Genomic DNA, 19,826 nt, shown 5'->3' with positions numbered 1-19,826 from the left:
GTTATATTGTTTGATCCACAAAGTTGGATGGATATAATATCTTCTTGGTGGACCATAACTTTCTTCCAACATAAAATGTTCCTTTTGTTTAGTTAACACTTTATCCTTTTGAATTCTATGTTGTATATTTTTATTACCACTCAATATTTTTTTTCTTGTTAGAATTCTCCTTATACACCTATTTTTTATTTTCAAACTTTTGTCATCTTTTGTGCTAGATGTATTTCCTATAAATAGAATATAGATAAGTTCCACCCCTTAAAAGGAGCTCTTATCCACTCATATTTATTGTGATTACTAATATATTTTTTTAAGTTTTTATTTAAATTCCGGTTAGTTAACATACAATGTAATGTTAGTTTCAGGTATACAATATAGTGATTCAACACTTCCATATAACACCCAGTGCTCATCATAACAATAGCATTCCTTAATCCCCATCACCTATTTAACCCATCCCCCACCCACCTCCCCTCTGATAACTGTCAGTTTGTTTTCTATAGTTAAGAGTCTGTTTTTTGGTTTGCCCCCCTCTCTCTTTTTCCCCTTTGCTTGTGTCTTAAATTCCACATATGAGTGAAATCATATGGTATTTGTCTTTCTCTGACTGACTTATTTTGCTTAGCATAATACTTTCTAGTGCCATCCATGTCATTGCAAATGGCAAGAGTTCATTCTTTTTTGTGGCTGAGTAATATTCCATTTTATATATAAATGTAAATATTTATATACCACATCTTCTCTTCTTTATCCATTCATTAGTCAATGGACACTTGGGCTATTTCCATAATTTGGCTATTGTTGATAATGCTGCTATAAACATCAAGGTGCATATATCCCTTTGAATTAGAATTTTTGTGTTCTTTAGGTAAATACCTAGCAGTGCAATTGTTGAATTGTAGGGTAGTTCTATTTTAAACATTTTGAGGAAGCTCCATACTGTTTCCAGTGTGGCTGTACCAGTTTGCATTCCCACCAATAATGCAAGAGGGTTCCCCTTTCTCCACATCCTCCCCAACACCTATTGTTCCTTGTGTTGTTGATTTTAGCTATTCTAACAGGTGTGAGGTGATAAATCATTGTAGTTTTGATTTGTATTTCCCTGAGGATCATAAAAATCCTAGAGGAGAACACAGGCAGTAACCTGTTTGACATCGGCCATAGCAACTTTTTCTAGGCAAGGGAAACAAAAGCAAAAATAAACTATTGGGACTTCATCAAAATAAAAAGCTGCACAGTGAAGGAAATAATCAACAAAACTAAAAGGGCACCTAAGGAATGGGAGAAGATATTTGCAAATGACATATCTATAAATGGTTAGTATCCAAAATATAAAAAAACTTATAAAACTCAACATCCAAAAAACAAATAATAATGGGCAGAAGATATGAACAGACTTTCTTTCAAGGAAGACATACTGATTACTAATATTTTTACCATCTTCTTTTATGCTTTTGATTTATCATACTCATTGGTTTCTTTTTATCACATTTCCTAGTATTTATGGATTTGATTGTTCTGTTGTTTACTTATTTTGCCTTTAGTGACTTAGGAAATGTCATTTGTTGTGGTCTGGGGTACTTATAAAATTTGGCTTTCTGGTTCCCCTTCTTTTGGTTCCTTAGGAAACGTCTTCCCTCACTCTATTCACTCCATGTGGTGCTCTTAGTCACTATACCCACACCTCCACCATCACGGAATGGGCAGGTCACTCAAGCTGGCTAGTCAGAGAAACTCCTGTCTGGCCATAAAAACTGGGTCAAGAATGAGCCCATCCCTGATCAGAATCTTCCATGGAATCAAAATGACTATAACCTCCTCCACGATAAGACACAACTTTGGTATGTTTCTACTCTCATCCCCCTCTACTAAAATCCCTATTTTGCTGAAATCATTTTGAATTTTAATTATATTTTTGAGGCTTTCCTATTATAGTTATTTTATTTTCATGATATTTAAACAATTCTTCATTAAGCTTTATGTCCAAATTAACATTTCTTTATATGTATCTATAAGTTTACTGTTCCGTCGCTCAATACTATTTCTTGTATCTCATGTCTTCCTTTTTTAAAAGCTAATTTATTTGTAGGAATATGTCTTGGAGTTTTTCAGAAAGATTGAGTGAGCAGTAAAGTTTCTGAATACTTAGCTGAATAAAATTTCTCATTTGTGATTTATTTCCCTTTGTATGAAATTTTTCATAAAATTTAAGTTCAAAATCCCTTTCCTTTAGAACTCTAGAGAAATTATTCCATTGACTTTTTGTATCCCCCATGATGAAGATGAAAATTATAAACCCATCTGAGTCTTGATCATTTGGGACTATTTTTTATAAATAAATTTATTTTTGGAGCTGAGATATTTTACTTGAATGATCTTAAATGTTTCCTTTTTCATTATTCCTGCTTGGGATTCAATCTAAAGATTCTGTTTTTCCCTTGGCTCAAAATTTTCTTTCATTATTATTTTTTCTTTTATTAGTATGTTTTTGTTTGTTTAAACTTTTATTCGTATTTTAAAAACTTTTCAAATAATTTTTAAATAACATACTTACTGTATTCAATTACAACAGGACACAACTTACAGTCACTCCATAGTCCTTTTCAGCTTCCCATGGTCATGTGGAGATGTGCCATCCATATCCCCTTCAAGGAAAAGCTTGTTGCCCAAGTTAGTCAACAGTCTTTGGCTTCAGAGTTTGCCTCAATGGCAAAACAGTCTCACTCAAAGGCATGCCTTCCTAAGATGATTCACATTTAATGACTTATTGAATTGGGGGTATAAGGGCCCCAATGTGATTTATCGCCTCTGGAAGTGAGTATGCTGCAAAAGTTCTCATGGTATTGGCCAAGGTGTTATTATGCCCTCATCACATTTTAACTTCCTCTTCTGCCCGGTTCTGTTTTCTTTCCTTGAGATGATTCCTAAAATATACCCTGCCTTCTATACCTGTGCTTAGCACTGCTTGAAGAGAACTCAGCTTAGAAGAGTTGGTGGCAGAAATGGTATGAGAAAGCAGGTGATATGGTGGGGTTTTGGATACGGATAATTCTCTGGCCAGCTGGCAATGAAGACCTCATCACTGGTAATAGGAGAATATGATTGTCCCTGGCTTAAGGTATAATCATTAAAACTCTCATTGATGATGAATTGGAATGGTATACCCAATGAAAGGGAATATACTAGATGGTGTGGTTTATTAAGCATTTGAGAAGTCTAAGAGAAATAGTAACTCTAAAGGCAATGAAATTGGATGTCTCTTGCTAAAAGCCATTGATACCTTAGATTAATGTTTTTTTTTTTTTAATTTCATTTGTTTGACAGAGAGACACAGCCAAAGAGGGAACACAAGCCGGGCGAGTGGGAGAGGGAGAAGCAGGCCTCCCGCGGAGTGGGGAGCCAACACAACGTGGGACTCGATCCCAGGACCCTGGGATCATGACCCAAGCTGAAGGCAGACGTGTAATGGCTGAGCCACCCAGGCACCCCTAGCTAGATTAATGTTTCTTAAAGCACAATATCTACTGGGAACTTATGAAAAATACAAATTCTCAGACTTATACAATAAGAAACTCTGGAGATGGAGTCCAGCAATTTGAGTTTTAGCAAGCCTTCCATGTTATTCTGATGGTAAAGCTTTATAATCAGTTCCGTAGGAAAAAACAAACAAACAAACAAACAGTAAAAGCTGTAGGCATTAAAGGACAAATGGAAGTTAAGTGTGAAAGCCAGAGGGCCTGCCTTTAAGCTTAGAAAGAGGCTCCTATCTCCTGCAGAGAAAGCTGTGGACCAGGCCCAGGAATAGATAATGGCTGAGCTCCAGAGAATGTTTGACTCCCAACCAAGGTAGGTCTGTTATGCCAAGGTCAGGGCCTTGTGATGAGAACATCTCTTCAGATGTCCCCCCAAATTTTGAACTCCCAAAATTCTGATTTTGCAGCAGTAGGTCACCCCACCATATTAAAAGTTAGCATTTCCCCTTTGCCTGAAGACAGTTTAGAGGCCTCTTCCAGGCAAGATAATAGTGGTTCCCTCAGGATCTACTTCCACATCCTTTCCTGACCACGAGGTCTATATCTTAAGTTAAGTCATCCATAGTGAAGCATATGCTGGGCCTGTTAAGGGAGAAAAGGGACTCCACCAGAGGGGCTGTAGATCTAGCCAGCATGTACCTGCAGGATCTGCTACACTGAGACTGGATCTGAGAGTGCTTTATCAGGTGGCAAGGACATAAGATTGAATAGTGGGAATGTTTACTGTTTTGAGGGCATGCACCTGAGATACAAGATTTAATGCCCTGGCAAAGTCCCCAGGAGATGGTGTGGACTTGCTACTAGGATGACTTCTAGAAGCATAATAAAAGTGATGGTTCACAAACTATATGAACTTGAAATGCCAGATTTGCTGTGGGAGACAGTGGAGGAAGGAATTAAAAGACCCTAGGAAGTGGTCATGCTGAAGTGGGCATACTATGTGAGGTCATAAGAGCTACTAGAAGATCCATTTTCCCCAGGTTCACTGAGAGGACATACCACCCACCAAGGCCATAGAGAATATGCTAGTGAGAGGGTACCAGCATCACTAAAAATGTTCAGTGGTGCCTCTCCTCTATAAGCCAGGAGTGATGGGAGGAAAGACTATTATAGAACCAGGCTGATAGGAACCCGAAACAATAGAGGCCAGGTGGCAGCACTTAACTGCTAGAAGCCGGGTGGATGTAATTATTATGATGAGCCACAGGGTTGGAATGACAGCCAAGGGGAACTAACTGACCTGAAGAGGGTTATATAGATGGTTAACTGAACAGGTGACCCTGGGGGCATAATAGATGAATGCTGACATAGGTACTGCTTGGTTTGTACTATCATAACAAATCAAGGATGAGTGACCAGAGAGCTGAGAGCAACTTCCTTAGTTAAAAGCCATGATATTTTGCTGGAATCCAGAACTGAACCAGTTTTCAGAGCTGGGCCACATTGACTGAAATGGAGGCTGGATCCACAGGAAGAAGGCCCCTGCAACATGACAGTTATCACAGTAATAATTCTTCCAAGTCTTTCTCCAAAAGGATATGGTTATTTACTCAACAAAGTACATTCTTGGGAAAGAGGAATTTTTGTGTGCATAATAGTCCCTGTGCAAGATGTCCAGGTCCTAGTCCCTGGAACTGTAATTGTGTTATGTTACATGGCAAGGGAGAATTAAGGTTGCAGATAGAATTAAAGTTGCTAATCAGCTCACCTTAAATGTGGAAGAGGGAGAAGAGACAGGGTGTCACAATGATGCACCATGAGAAAGACTTGACCAGCCATTGTTGGGGACCGCAAGCCTGGGGAATATTGGAAACCTTCAGAATCTAGGAAAGGCAAGGAAAAGGATTCCAGAAATTCCTTGATTTTAGCCCGAGACCCATTTTAGATTTCAACCTTGAGAACTCTAAGATAATATATAGTTGTTATTTAAGCCACCAAGTTTGTGGTAATTTATTATAGAGGAATAGAAAACAAATATATGCACTAATGCTCATCCATTTAATTTACACATTTGGCCACTAAAGGAGTCAGATGAATTCTAGAGGATCCCAGTAGACTATTGAAAACTCAATGAAGTAGTAGTCTCATTTGCAGCTGCTGTGTCAAATGTAAATTTGCTAGCAGATTAACATGGCCTGAGGTATATGAAATGAGGACTCTGAGTTGGCAAACATATTCTTTTCTATTCCAATCAGAAAAAAACCCCACAAAAAACCATTCACATGAAATTGGCAGTGATATATATTTATAGTTTTCCCAGGGCTGTCTTATATCTACTACCTTCTACGATAAAAAGCCTATCATAATATGGTCTGAAGAGATCTGGACCATGTGGATATCCCCCAGAATAACAAACTGATCCACTGCATTGAGGATATTATCTTAATAGGGTCAGAAGAGCAAAAAGTGGCTGGTTTTCTGGAGGCCTTGGCAAGACACCTATGTGTCTGATGGTAAAAGATAAACCCTACAAAAATTCAAGGGTTATCACATTGGGAAAAATTTCAGCAGTTAGTAGTCATGAGTGTGCCAGGATATCCCTTCAAAATGAAAGAGAAATTATTGCATCTTGCACCTTCCACAATGAAGAAGGAAATACAATGCCTGATAAGTCCCTTGGGGGGCTTTATTCTGTACCTGGGAATACTGCTCCAACCCATTTACTGGGTAACTCAAAAGGCTGCCATCATTGATGGCGTGCAGAGTGAGAAAGGGTTCTGCAGCAGGTTTCTGCTGCTTGGCCCAAATGACCCAGCAGTCTCTATTATATTACAGGTATGAGTGGTGGGAAATGATGCTATATGGCATTTATGGCAAATCAGATAGAATAAAAATGTAGGTCCTGTAGCTAGACTATGATCTCATGGCAGATAAATATATGCCTTATAGCTCCTGCTGTGCTACAGGACTCTGGTGGAGGTGAAGTGTGTGACCATGAGACACCAAGTGACCATGCATTTGAACGCAGTTTTGTCGAGATCCACTAAATTGTAAAGTAGGGCAGGTTCAGTAACAATCCATTGTGAAAGGAAAGTGGTACATCTGAGATTAAGCGTGAACAGAACTAAGGACATAAACAAGCTGCATGAGCAGGTAGTCCGATCCCCATGTCATCTGCTACTGCATCAGTTGCCCCTCCCTCAGCTCATCCCTATGGACATCTGGGCTGCTTACAATGCAGCAGGCCCTGGTACAGAACGCTTTCTTTTTTTTTTTTTTTACTTTTTTATTGTTATGTTAATCACCATACATTACATAATTAGTTTTTGATGTAGTGTTCCATGATTCATTGTGCATAACACCCAGTGCTCCATGCAGAACGTGCCCTCTTTAATACCCATTATGAAGCTAACCCATCCTCCCACCCCCCTCCCCACTAGAACCCTCAGTTTGTTTTTCAGAGTCCATCGTCTCTCATGGTTCGTCTCCCCCTCCAATTTCCCCCCTTCATTTTTCCCTTCCTACTATCTTCTTTTTTTTTTTTTCTTAACATATAGTGCATTATTTGTTTCAGAGGTACAGGTCTGTGATTCAACAGTCTTGCACAATTCACAGCGCTCACCATAGCACATACCCTCCCCAGTGTCTATCACCCAGCCACCCCATAGCTCCCAGACCCCACCACTCCAGCAACCCTTAGTTTGTTTCCTGAGATTAAGAATTCCTCATATCAGTGAGGTCATATGATACATGTCTTTCTCTGATTGACTTATTTCGCTCAGCATAATACCCTCCAGTTCCATCCACATTGTTGCAAATGGCAAGATCTCATTCATTTGATGGCTGCATAATATTCCATTGTATATATATATATCACATCTTCTTTATCCATTCATCTGTCGATGGACATCTTGGCTCTTTCCACAGTTTGGCTATTGTGGACATTGCTGCTATAAACATCGGGGTGCACGTACCCCTTCGGATCCCTACATTTGTATCTTTGGGGTAAATACCCAGTAGTGCAATTGCTGGGTCATATGGTAGCTCTATTTTCAACTTTTTGAGGAACCTCCATACTGTTTTCCAGAGTGGCTGCACCAGCTTGCATTCCCACCAACAGTGTAGGAGGGTTCCCCTTTCTCCGCATCCCCGCCAACATCTGTCGTTTCCTGACTTGTTAATTTTAGCTATTCTGCCTGGTGTGAGGTGGTATCTCATTGAGGTTTTGATTTGGATTTCCCTGATGCCGAGCGATGTTGAGCACTTTTTCATGTGTCTGTTGGCCATTTGGATGTCTTCTTTGGAAAAATGTCTGTTCATGTCTTCTGCCCATTTCTTGATTGGATCATTTGTTCTTTGGGTGTTGAGTTTGATAAGTTCTTTATAGATTTTGGATACTAGCCCTTTATCTGATATGTCATTTGCAAATATCTTCTCCCATTCTATCAGTTGTCTTTTGGTTTTGTTGACTGTTTCTTTTGCTGTGCAAAAGCTTTTTATCTTGATGAAGTCCCAATAGTTCATTTTTGCCCTTGCTTCCCTTGTCTTTGGCGATGTTTCCAGGAAGAAGTTGCTGCAGCTGAGGTCGAAGAGGTTGCTGCCTGTGTTCTCCTTTAGGATTTTGATGGACTCCTATCTCACATTTAGGTCTTTCAACCATTTGGAGTCTATTTTTGTGTGTGGTGTAAAGAAATGGTCCAGTTTCATTCTTCTGCATGTGGCTGTCCAATTTTCCCAATACCATTTGTTGAAGAGACTGTCTTTTTTCCATTGGACATTGTTTCCTGCTTTTTCGAAGATGAGTTGACCATAGAGTTGAGGGTCCATTGCTGGGCTCTCTATTCTGTTCCATTGATCTATGTGTCTGTTTTTGTGCTGGAAGTCCGGAATTGTGATGCCGCCAGCTTTGCTTTTCTTTTTCAACATTCGTTGGCTATTCGGGGTCTTTTCTGGTTCCATACAAATTTTAGGATTATTTGTTCCATTTCTTTGAAAAAAGTGGATGGTATTTTGATGGGGATCGCATTGAATGTGTAGATTGCTCTAGGTAGCATTGACATCTTCACAATATTTGTTCTTCCAATCCATGAACATGGAACGTTTTTCCATTTCTTTGTGTCTTCCTCAATTTGTTTCATGAGTATTTTATAGTTTTCCGAGTACAGATCCTTTGCCTGTTTGGTTAGATATATTCCTAGGTATCTTATGGTTTTTGGTGCAATTGTAAATAGGATCAACTCCTTAATTTCTCTTCCTTCTGTCTTGTGGTTGGTGTACAGGAATGCCACTGATTTCTGTGCATTGATTTTATATCCTGCCACTTTACTGAATTCCTGTATGAGTTCTAGCAGTTCTGGGGTGGAGTCTTTTGGGTTTTCCACATAAAATATCATATCATCTGCAAAGAGTGAGAGTTTGACTTCTTCTTTGCCAATTTGGATGCCTTTGATTTTTTTTTGTTGTCTGATTGCTGTGGCTAGGACTTCTAATACTGTGTTGAATAGCAGGGGTGATAGTGGACATCCCTGCCGCGTTCCTGACCTTAGGGGGAAAGCTCTCAGTTTTTGCCCATTGAGAATGATATTCGCTGTAGGTTTTTCATAGATGGCTTTTATGATATTGAGGCATGTACCCTCTATCCCTATACTCTGAAGAGTTTTGATCAAGAAAGGATGCTGTACTTTGTCAAAAGCTTTTTCTGCATCTATTGAGAGGATCATATGATTCTTGTTCTTTCTTTTGTTAATGTATTGTATCATGTTGATTGATTTAGGATGTTGAACCAACCTTGCAGCCCAGGGATAAATCCCACTTGCTCGTGGTGAATAATCCTTTTAATGTACTGTTGGATCCTATTGGCTAGTATTTGGTGAGAATTTTTGCATCCATATTCATCAGGGATATTGGTCTGTAATTCTCCTTTTTGATGGGGTCTTTGTCTGGTTTTGGGATCAAGGTAATGCTGGCCTCATAAAACGAGTTTGGAAGTTTTCCTTCCATTTCTATTTTTTGGAACAGTTTCAGAAGAATAGGTATTAATTCTTCTTTAAATGTTTGGTAGAATTTCCCTGGGAAGCCATCTGGCCCTGGGCTTTTGTTTCTTGGGAGATTTTTGATGACTACTTCAATTTCCTTAGTGGTTATAGGTCTGTTCAGGTTTTCTATTTCTTCCTGGTTGAGTTTTGGTAGTTGATACATCTCTAGGAATGCATCCATTTCTTCCAGGTTATCTCATTTGCTGGCATAGAGTTGCTCATAATATGTTCTTAGAATTGTTTGTATTTCTTTGGTGTTGGTTGTGATCTGTCCTCTTTCATTCATGATTTTGTTGATTTGGGTCATTTCTCTTTTCTTTTGATAAGTCTGGCTAGGGGTTTATCAATCTTGTTAATTCTTTCAAAGAACCAGCTCCTAGTTTTGTTGATCTGTTCTACTGTTCTTTTGGTTTCTATTTCATTGATTTCTGCTCTGATCTTTATTATTTCTCTTCTCCTGCTGGGTTTAGGCTTTTTTTGCTGTTTTTTTCTCTAGCTTCTTTAGGTGTAGGGTTAGGTTGTGTATTTGAGACCTTTCTTGTTTCTTGAGAAAGGCTTGTATTGCTATATACTTTCCTCTTAGGACTGCCTTTGCTGCATCCCAAAGATTTTGAACAGTTGTGTTTTCATTTTCATTCGTTTCCATGAATTTTTTTAATTCTTCTTTAATTTCCTGGTTGACCCATTCATTCTTTAGTAGGATCCTCTTTAGCCTCCATGTATTTGAGTTCTTTCCGAATTTCCTCTTGTGATTGAGTTCTAGTTTCAAAGCATTGTGGTTTGAAAATAGGCAGGGAATGATCCCAATCTTTTGGTACCCGTTGAGAGCTGATTTGTGACCTAGGATGTAATCTATTCTGGAGAATGTTCCATGGGCACTAGAGAAGAATGTGTATTCCATTGCTTTGGGATGGAATGTTCTGAATATGTCTGTGAAGTCCATTTGGTCCAGTGTGTCATTTAAAGTCTTTATTTCCTTGTTGATCTTTTGCTTACATGATCTGTCCATTTCAGTGAGGAGGTGTTAAAGTCCCCCACTATTATTGTATTGTTGTCGATGTGTTTCTTTGCTTTTGTTATTAATTGCCTTATATAATTGGCTGCTCCCATATTAGGGTCATAGATATTTACAATTGTTAGATCTTCTTGTTGGATAGACCCTTTAAGTAGGATATAGTGTCCTTCCTCATCTCTTATTACAGTCTTTGGTTTAAAATCTAATTTGTCTGATGTAAGGATTGCCACCCCAGCTTTCTTTTGGTGTCCATTAGCATGGGAAATGGTTTTCCACCTCCTCACTTTCAATTTGGGGGTGTCTTTGGGTCTAAAATGAGTCTCTTGCAGACAGCATATCTATGGGTCTTGTTTTTTTTTTTTTTAAAGATTTTATTTATTTATTTGAGACAGAGAGAATGAGATACAGAGAGCATGAGAGGGAGGAAGGTCAGAGGGAGAAGCAGACTCCCTGCCAAGCAGGGAGCCCGATGCGGAACTCGATCCAGGGACTCCAGGATCATGACCTGAGCCGAAGGCAGTTGCTTAACCAACTGAGCCACCCAGGTGCCCCTATGGGTCTTGTTTTTTAATCCAGTCTGATAGCCTGTGTCTTTTGATTGAGGCATTGAGCCCATTTACATTCAGGGTAACTATTGAAAGATATGAATTTAGTGCCATTGTATTGCCTGTAAGGTGACTGTTACTGTATATTGTCTGTGTTCCTTTCTGCTCTGTGTTGCTTTTAGGCTCTCTCTTTGCTTAGAGGACCCCTTACAATATTTCTTGTACGGCTGGTTTCGTGTTTGCAAATTCCTTTAGTTTTTGTTTGTCCTGGAAGCTTTTTATCTCTCCTTCTCTTTTCAATGACAGCCTAGCTGGATATAGTATTCTTGGCTGCATATTTTTCTCCTTTAGTGCTCTGAATATATCCTGCCAGTCCTTTCTGGCCTGCCAGGTCTCTGTGGATAAGTCTGTTGCCAATCTAATGTTTCTACCATTGTAGGTTACATATCTCTTCTCCCGAGCTGCTTTCAGGATTTTCTCTTTGTCTGTGAGACTCGTAAGTTTTACTATTAGATATCGGGGTGTTGACCTATTTTTATTGATTTTGAGAGGGGATCTCTGTGCCTCCTGGATTTTGATGCTTGATTCCTTCCACAAATTGTGAAGTTCTCTGCTATAATTTGCTTCAATATACCTTCTGCCCCTCTCTCTCTTTCTTCTTCTTCTGGGATCCCAATTATTCTAATGTTGTTTCGTCTTATGGTATCGCTTATCTCTCGAATTCTGCCCTCATGATCCAGTAGTTGTTTATCTCTCTTTTTCTCAGTTTCTTTATTTTCCATCATTTGGTCTTCTATATCACTGATTCTTCTGCCTCATTTATCCTAGCAGTTAGTGCCCCCCTTTTTGATTTCACCTCATTAATAGCCTTTTTGATTTCGATTTGGTTAGATTTTAGTTCTTTTATTTCTCCAGAAAGGTTTCTCTAATAACTTCCATGCTTTTTTCAAGCCCAGCTAGTATCTTTAAAGTCATGATTCTGGACTCTAGATCCGACATTGTACTAATGTCTGTATTGAGTAGGTCCCTGGCAGTCGGTACTACCTCTTGTCTTTTTGTTGAGGTGATTTTTTCTGTCTTGTCATTTTGACCAGAGGAGAATAGATGAATGAGAGAACAAAATGCTAACAGGGTAACAATGTCCCCAGAAAATATACTCTAAACAAATCAGAAAAGACCTGAAGCCGGGGGCAAAGAAAGGGAAAGAAAGAAAAAAGAAAAAGATAAAAACAAACAAAAAAGAACAAAACAAAAAACCCCAGAATATGATCAAATATGATCAGGCTGGTGCATAGATCAGTGCCGCACACTAGATTTTGGGTGTATTTTGGTCTGTTAGAAGAAAGTGCCTCCAAAAATTTTAAAGAACGAAAAACTTATATATGTACAAAAATAAGGGTTGGTATGATGAAGGGATGGAATATGACTGTAAAGATGAAAATATAAAAAATTTTATAAAAGGAATTGATAAGAAGTTGTTTAAAAAAAGAAAGAAGAGGATTTAAAAAAAAAAAGAAAAAAAAAGGGAGAGAATGTGATTAGGCAGGAGAGTAGAACAAAGCCATACACTAGAGATTTAGGGTATATTTTGATCCTTTAGAAGAAACTGTATCTCAACATTTTAAAGAGAGAACTACTTATATATACATGCCAAAAATAAGGGTAACTACTATGAAGGGATAGAATATGACTCTAAAAATGAAAAATATATAAAAATGCTTTTTAAACAAGGGATTGATAAGATGTTGGTTGAAAAAGGGAAAAAGAAAAATTAAAAAAAAAAAAGACAGTTAAAAAAAACTAACTTTGAAAGACTAAAGAATCATGATAAAAAAGCCATGGATTCTATGTGCATTTTTCCCCTAGCGCTGGAATTCTGCCATTCTCATTGATCGGTAAACTTGGTCTTGGCTGGCTGTTGTTGCTGATCTTCTGGGGGAGGGGCCTGTTGCTGTGGTTCCCAAATGTCTTTGCTGGAGGTGGAATTGCCCCACCCTTGCCGGTCCAGGCTAAGTAATCTGCTCGGGTTTGCTCTCGGGAGCTTTTGTTCCCTGCAAGCTTGCGGTACAGCTTTGGAGGCCGAGAGTGAAAATGGCGGCCTCCCAATCTCCACCCCGGAGGAGCCGAGAACTCAGGGCCCCACTCCTCAGTGAGCCCCCAGAGAAAAGCAGTCAATCACTCCCATCTCCCCGTTCCCTGGCCGCACTCCGTGCTCACCCGGCCTGTGACCAAGCATTTCTATCTCTGGCTCACGACCCTCTGTGGAGTCTCCAAACCCAGCAGACCCCTGCGGTGCACTCCCGTGCCACTCCTCCTGGGGGAGGAAGGTGAGTCTCCCTGGATCTGCCACTTGTTGGGTCCCTGCTGGAGCATCAGTGGCATGACTGTGCCGCGGATCACAGTTTATGGCAACCCTCAGCTGGCAGCCCACTCCTCGGCTCTGTCTCTGCAGCCGGCTTCCCTGCTCCAATATCTGGGAGCTCTGCTGCACTTAGGCATCCCCAGTCTTTCTGTGACCCCAAGGGTCCTGAGACTACACTGTCCCAGCGAGGGTTCCACCCCCCGCTTATCCACTGGAGCGATGTCCCTCAGCGGAGCCGACTTCTAAAAGTTCCGATTTTGTGCTCCGCTGGTCTATCACTTGCCAGAAGCAGCCGACGTAGGCCCCCTCCCCCGCCATCTATCATCCCGGATATCGCCTCGGATTCACTTCTCTGCCCGTCCTACCTTCCAGAAAGTGGTCGCTTTTCTGTTCAGAGAGTTGTTGCTATTCTTTTCTTCAATCTCCTGTTGAGTTTGTAGGTGTTCAGAATGGTTTGATCCCTATCCAGCTGAATTCCTGAGACCAGATGAAATCCAGGTCTCCTACTCCTCTGCCATCTTGCTCCACCCCCAAACTGCAGAACCCTTTCTTGCTCTGTACCCTATCAACAATGGCAGCCTTCTATATTACCCAGTATATGGATTGGAACAGTATTCCCATGTGCAGGATATAATGCCTTTAAAACCTTTATAACCAGACAACAGAGATTTACAGATAGGGCAGCTCAGTATGTGGGTACAAGCTGAAAATGGGCAGTAGCTACACTGCAGCTTCACTCAGGAGAGGCATTGAAAGATAGTGAGGACAGAATTTCAGGCACTGTATCTGGTTATCCACTTTGTGTGAGGGAAGTAGCTGAGGTTGGAATATATATAAACTCATGGGCAATGGCAACAAAAGGATGTCAGTGGATACATGGGAAACACGAAGATCTTTGTGTTATGTGTAAACAACCATCAGAGAGCATTCATCATGGAAGAGACATGGAACAACCAAGTAGACAAAATTACTTGGCCATTTGACATCAGCTAGTCTTGGTCACTGGCTAACCCGGTGATTGCACAAGGGCACATTCATGGAATGGTCATGGTGGGAGAGATGAAGGTTATGCATGTGTCTAATAGCATGGACTCCCACTTATCAAGGCTGAGTAGGCTCCTGCTGCCACTGAATGTCCAAACTGCCAGCCAGAGATACCAATGCCAAGTCCCCAATATGGCACTATTTTCAAGGAAACCAGCCAGTCATTGGTGGCAAGTTGACTACATTGAGATATTTCTGTCCTGGAAGGGCCAGAGATCTGTTCTTATAGGGAAAGCTGAGTGTTCTGGGCATAGGTTTACCTTTCCTGCCCACAAGGTCCAATCAGCATGACTGTCTGAGAGCTTATGAAGTATTTGATCCATCAGGATGGGATCCCAATATGATAACATTACACCAGACCAGGGCACCCACTTGTCAGAAAAGAAGATGCAGAAGTACTGCCCTGACCATGAGATTTATTGGTCGCATTAGAAATGGCACCATGCAGAAACTTCCAGCCTAGTAGTTCTGGCATGGCACACTATAGGGGCAGTTTAAGCATAAGCTTGGAGGTAGTACTCTAGGAGGACAGAGCACCATCTTCTATGACCCCATAAAAGGGAAGTAATGGATCTAGAAATAAAGGAGTGAAAGCAGGAGTAGTCTCACGGTCATTCTCACTGATCCACTGAGGGAATAAAAATTCTGGCCATTTCAGTCCAGCATGGAACAACCCTGAAGAGCCATACATAGGGTTGGGTGAAACTAGGTTGACACTGCATTGCAGTTCACCTTTTTGCACAGTCCTGCTTCTTCCCCCTCTCTTATACAAGTACAGATCCTCAACAAATACCCTACTTGCCAAATTCTGTGTCAGGGTCTGCCTCCAGAGAACCCAACCTTTGATACCATCCAACCTTAGTGTATATTTTTCTAGGTCTTTCTCTATATGTTCATTTATATAAATAAATATATATATATATACATTTAAATTTTTCTTTGCATAAGTGGGATCATAGTGTGTATGTGGTTTTCTATGGTTGGACTTATCTTTTAAAGGCAGTTTTATTGAGGTAAAATTCACATTTTAAAATTATATCACAATAAGTTTTGACAAACAATTAAGATATAGAATATTTATATCACCTAAGCAAATTCCTTCATGTTCCTTTGCATTTAACCCCTTTATCCTAGTCCTAGCTCCAGATCTGACTTCTGTCCCTATAGATTTGCTTTCAGAATATCATTAAATGGAATCATATAGTATGCAGCCTTTTGTGTTCTGGACTATCTCAGCATAAGGCTTTTGAGATTTATTATATAGTTGGATGTATCAGTAGTTCATTCTTTTTTTTTAAAGATTTTATTTATTTATTTAACAGAGAGACAGCAAGAGTGGGAACACAAGCAGGGGGAGTGGGAGAGGGAGAAGCAGGGTTCCCGCGGAGCAGGGAGCCCGAAGCGGGGCTCGATCCCAGGACTCTGGGATCATGACCTGAGCCGAAGGCAGACTCTTAGCGACTGAGCCACACAAACACCCCAATAGTTCACTCTATTTTATTGTTGAATAGTATTCCATTTGTGGATGTACCACAGTTTGTCTGTCAGTTGAAAGACATTTGGGTTATTTCCAAATTGGTGCTATCATTTATAATGCTCCTATAAACATTTATGTACAGGTCTTTGTGTAGATTTATGTTTTTAATTCTCTTGAGAAACTAGAGAGTGGGATTTGTGGGTCATTCATTAAAAGTATATTTAACTTAAAAAAAAACCCAAACTGTGAAACATTTCCAAAGTGGCAGAAGGAATACATGTGAGGGTCCCAGTGACTCCACATTCTTCTCTTAAGCACTTGGTATTTTCAGGCTTTAATTTTAGTCATTCTAGTAAGTGTGTAGTGCTATTTCATTATGGTTTAATTTGGATTTCTGTAGTGACAAATGATCTTAAGCATATTTTCACATACTTGACATCCTTATATCATTTTTGGTTAAGTGTTTATTCAAGTATTTTGCCCACTTTTTATTAGGATGTCTATTTCTTATTGAATTGTAAGATTTCTTTATATATTCTGGATACAACATTTTATTCAGGTATGTGTTTTGGATGCATTTTCTTCCAACCTGTCTTTTTGTTTCCTTAAACATGGTCTTTCAAAAAGCAGAAGTTTAAATTTGATTATGTCCAATGTATAAATTTTAAAAATGGCTTGTGTTTTTTGTGACCTATCTAAAAAAATCTTTGTTTAACCCAGGAACACAAAAAGTTTCTTCTGTGGCTTCTTATAGATATTATTAACTTTTAAATTTATGTCTATGATTAATTTAAAGTTAATTTTTACAGATAGTATGAAGTAAGACTCATGGTTCATTATTTTTGCCTATGGATGTCTAATTATTCCAGCATCATTTGTTAGAAAAACTATTCCTTCCCCTTCTTTGTAAAAAAAAAAACCAAAAAAAACAAACAAAAAAAACCATAACAAAACAATTGATCATATATGTATAAGGTCTATTTCTGTACTTGTTTTACTGTTCCAATGATTAATACATCTATCCTTATATAAATATTATATTACTATTCTCCAAAGAAACAGAAACAATAAAATACATATATAGACATATATGTAGATTTATTTATTTATTTATTTATTTTATTTATTTATTTATTTTTAAAGATTTTATTTATTTTTTTGACAGAGAGAGACACAGCGAGAGCAGGAACACAAGCAGGGGGAGTGGGAGAGGGAGAAGCAGGCTTCCTGCGGAGCAGGGAGCCCGATGCGGGGCTCGATCCCAGGACCCTGGGATCCTGACCTGAGCTGAAGGCAGACGCTTAATGACTGAGCCACCCAGGCGCCCGATTTATTTATTTTTTTTAAATTTATTTATTTGAGAGAGAGAGAGACTGGGGGTGAGGCAGGGGGAGAACAGGAGGAGAGAGAGAATCTCAATTAGACTCCCCGCTGAGCACAGAGCCTGACACAGGGCCCATCTCACAACCCTGAGATCATGACCTAAAGCTGGTGGTGTAATTCACTCTTTTACTGCCTGAGTCCAAAGGCATACAAATCAGGGGAGCCAATGGTACAAGCCCTGAGAACGAGCACTAATTCCTGAGGGCAGGAGAAGATAAATATCTCATTTTAAACAAAGAGAGCAAATTTGTGTTTCCTCTGCCTTTTTGTTCTATTTGGGCCCTCAGAGGATTTGATGAAGCCAACCCACATTCGTTAAGGATTGACTCAGTCTACCATTTCAAATACTAATCTCTTCTGGAAACACTGTCACAGACACATCCAGAAATAATGTCTTACTAGCTATCTGGGCATCCCTTAGCCCAGTCACACTGACACATAAAATTAACCATCATGAATACCATATTATTACTGTAGCTTTATTGTATTAAGATTTATTTGCGTTATTGAATGTGTCAATAGTTCATTTTTTTAACTGAAACCAAGTGTTAGTGTGATTCCTTAAAATATGTTCTTTTTCAAAATTATTTTGCTTGTCTAGATTCTTTGTATTTTTACATAAATTTTAAGAACTTCTGCTTTTGACAAAGATGGAATAACAAGGACCTGATTTATTCTCATGTCTGCAATAACTAGAACACTGGATAAAATATATGAAACAACAGTTTTCAGACATTGGACATCAGGCAATGCAAGACAGTGATCACTGAGATGAGAAATAGATGAGATGAACCCTATGATTGCCCATTTTACTGCCTGGAGAATGTTTCCAGGCCCACAGCACAAGGAGGAGGGGACCCAGCAGAGCCTAACAGTCTTCCTGAGTTAAGGAGAAAAAGTTGAGGGTTTTGGGAGGACCAGCAGCTAAGGTTTCTAGGGCAGAGTCCAAAAGAGGAGAGAGCTGTCAAGAGAGTTCCAGGGATTTGCAGAGGGTCCTGTTTTAGTCCTTCCTCATCTGGGTACTGATAATGTCATGCATGGAAGGAAAGTACCTGAGGCTGGAGACAGAATTCCATCCCAAAGGAGTGGAGGGGACAATCCCTGGTTTTCACACAGGGCCAGAAATACATCATGTTCTCTTCGGCAAGAGTGAACAACTTTATCATTCACAAGACATTGGTCAGAGAATTCAGAAAGTTATTGGAGCCAAATCAAACATTGACCAAAGATTGTTTTGATCTCACCTAACAAAGTTTAAAAACAAACCTTGAAAGAGTCAAACTGTTTCCAAGTATCTAAATTGTATATAAGAACAAAGCTCAAAAATACTTTTCAAATAGCACAAGAATATCCAGCACCCAACAAGGAAAGATTCACAATGTCTATCATCAAATAATAAAAAAAAAAAGTACCAGATGTGAGGATACCTATGTTCTGTGAATATTACCTCCTGTAGCAAAAGGGCCTTTGGAAATGCAATTCAGATAAGGATTTTGAGATAGAGAGATTATCCTAGATTATCCAGGTGGGCTCTAAATGTAATAACAAATTTCCTTGAAAGAGAAATACAGAGATTTGATTTATAGAGACAGAAGGCAATGTGATGCCTGAAGCAAGATGCTATACAACGGGCTTTGAAGATGAGTGAAATAGCCATGAGTCAATGAATGCAGCTCTAGAAGCCAGAAAAAACATGGAAACAGATTCACCCCTTGAACCTTCAAAGTGAAGGTGGCCCTGCAGACTCTGATATGTGGCCCAGTGAAATGGATTTCAGATATCTGGCCTCCAGAAATATAAGATAATAAGTATGTATTGTTTTAAGCAACGAAGTAGTGGTAATTTGTTACAGCAGCCATAGGAAACAAATACAGATTTTAGTACCAGGATGTGGGTATTTCTGTAAAACAAAAACAAACAAAAAAACCCCTGAAAATGTGGAAGTTGCTTTGGAACTGGGTAATGTGTAGAGACTAGAAGAATTTTGATAAGCATGATGGAAAAAGGAATAGATTACTTTGATCAAACTATTGGTAGAAATATGGATGTTAAAAACTGCCATTGAGGTCTAAAAGGAAGTGAAGAGTATGGTAGAGAAGGCCTATATTGTCTTTAGAATACCTAAGTTGTCGTAACCGACTATTGGTATAAATATGAACATTAAAGGTTGTGTTGAAGGTTTAGAAGGGAATAAGGAACATGTTTTTGGAAGCTGAAGGAAAGAGGATCTTTGTTCTATAGTGGCAGAAAGCTTAGCTGAATTGTGGCCCACAGTTGTGTGGGAACAACACTTGTAAGTAATGAACTTGGATATTAACTGAGGAGATTTCCAAATAAAGTGCTGAAGGTGCAGCCTGGTTTCTTCTTGCTGATTAAAAGGAGTAAAATGAGAGCAGAAAGAGATAAATTAAGGGCAGAACGTTCAAGCAAAAAGAAACCAGGACTTGATTTGGGAAAGTCTCAGCCTATCTTGTTTGAAAAAAAAGAAAGAA

The sequence above is a fragment of the Neomonachus schauinslandi genome, chromosome 2 (genome assembly GCF_002201575.2).
Source record: "Neomonachus schauinslandi chromosome 2, ASM220157v2, whole genome shotgun sequence".
NCBI classification, from domain to species: domain Eukaryota; kingdom Metazoa; phylum Chordata; class Mammalia; order Carnivora; family Phocidae; genus Neomonachus; species Neomonachus schauinslandi.
Note: the sequence above shows the minus strand (reverse complement) of the source record.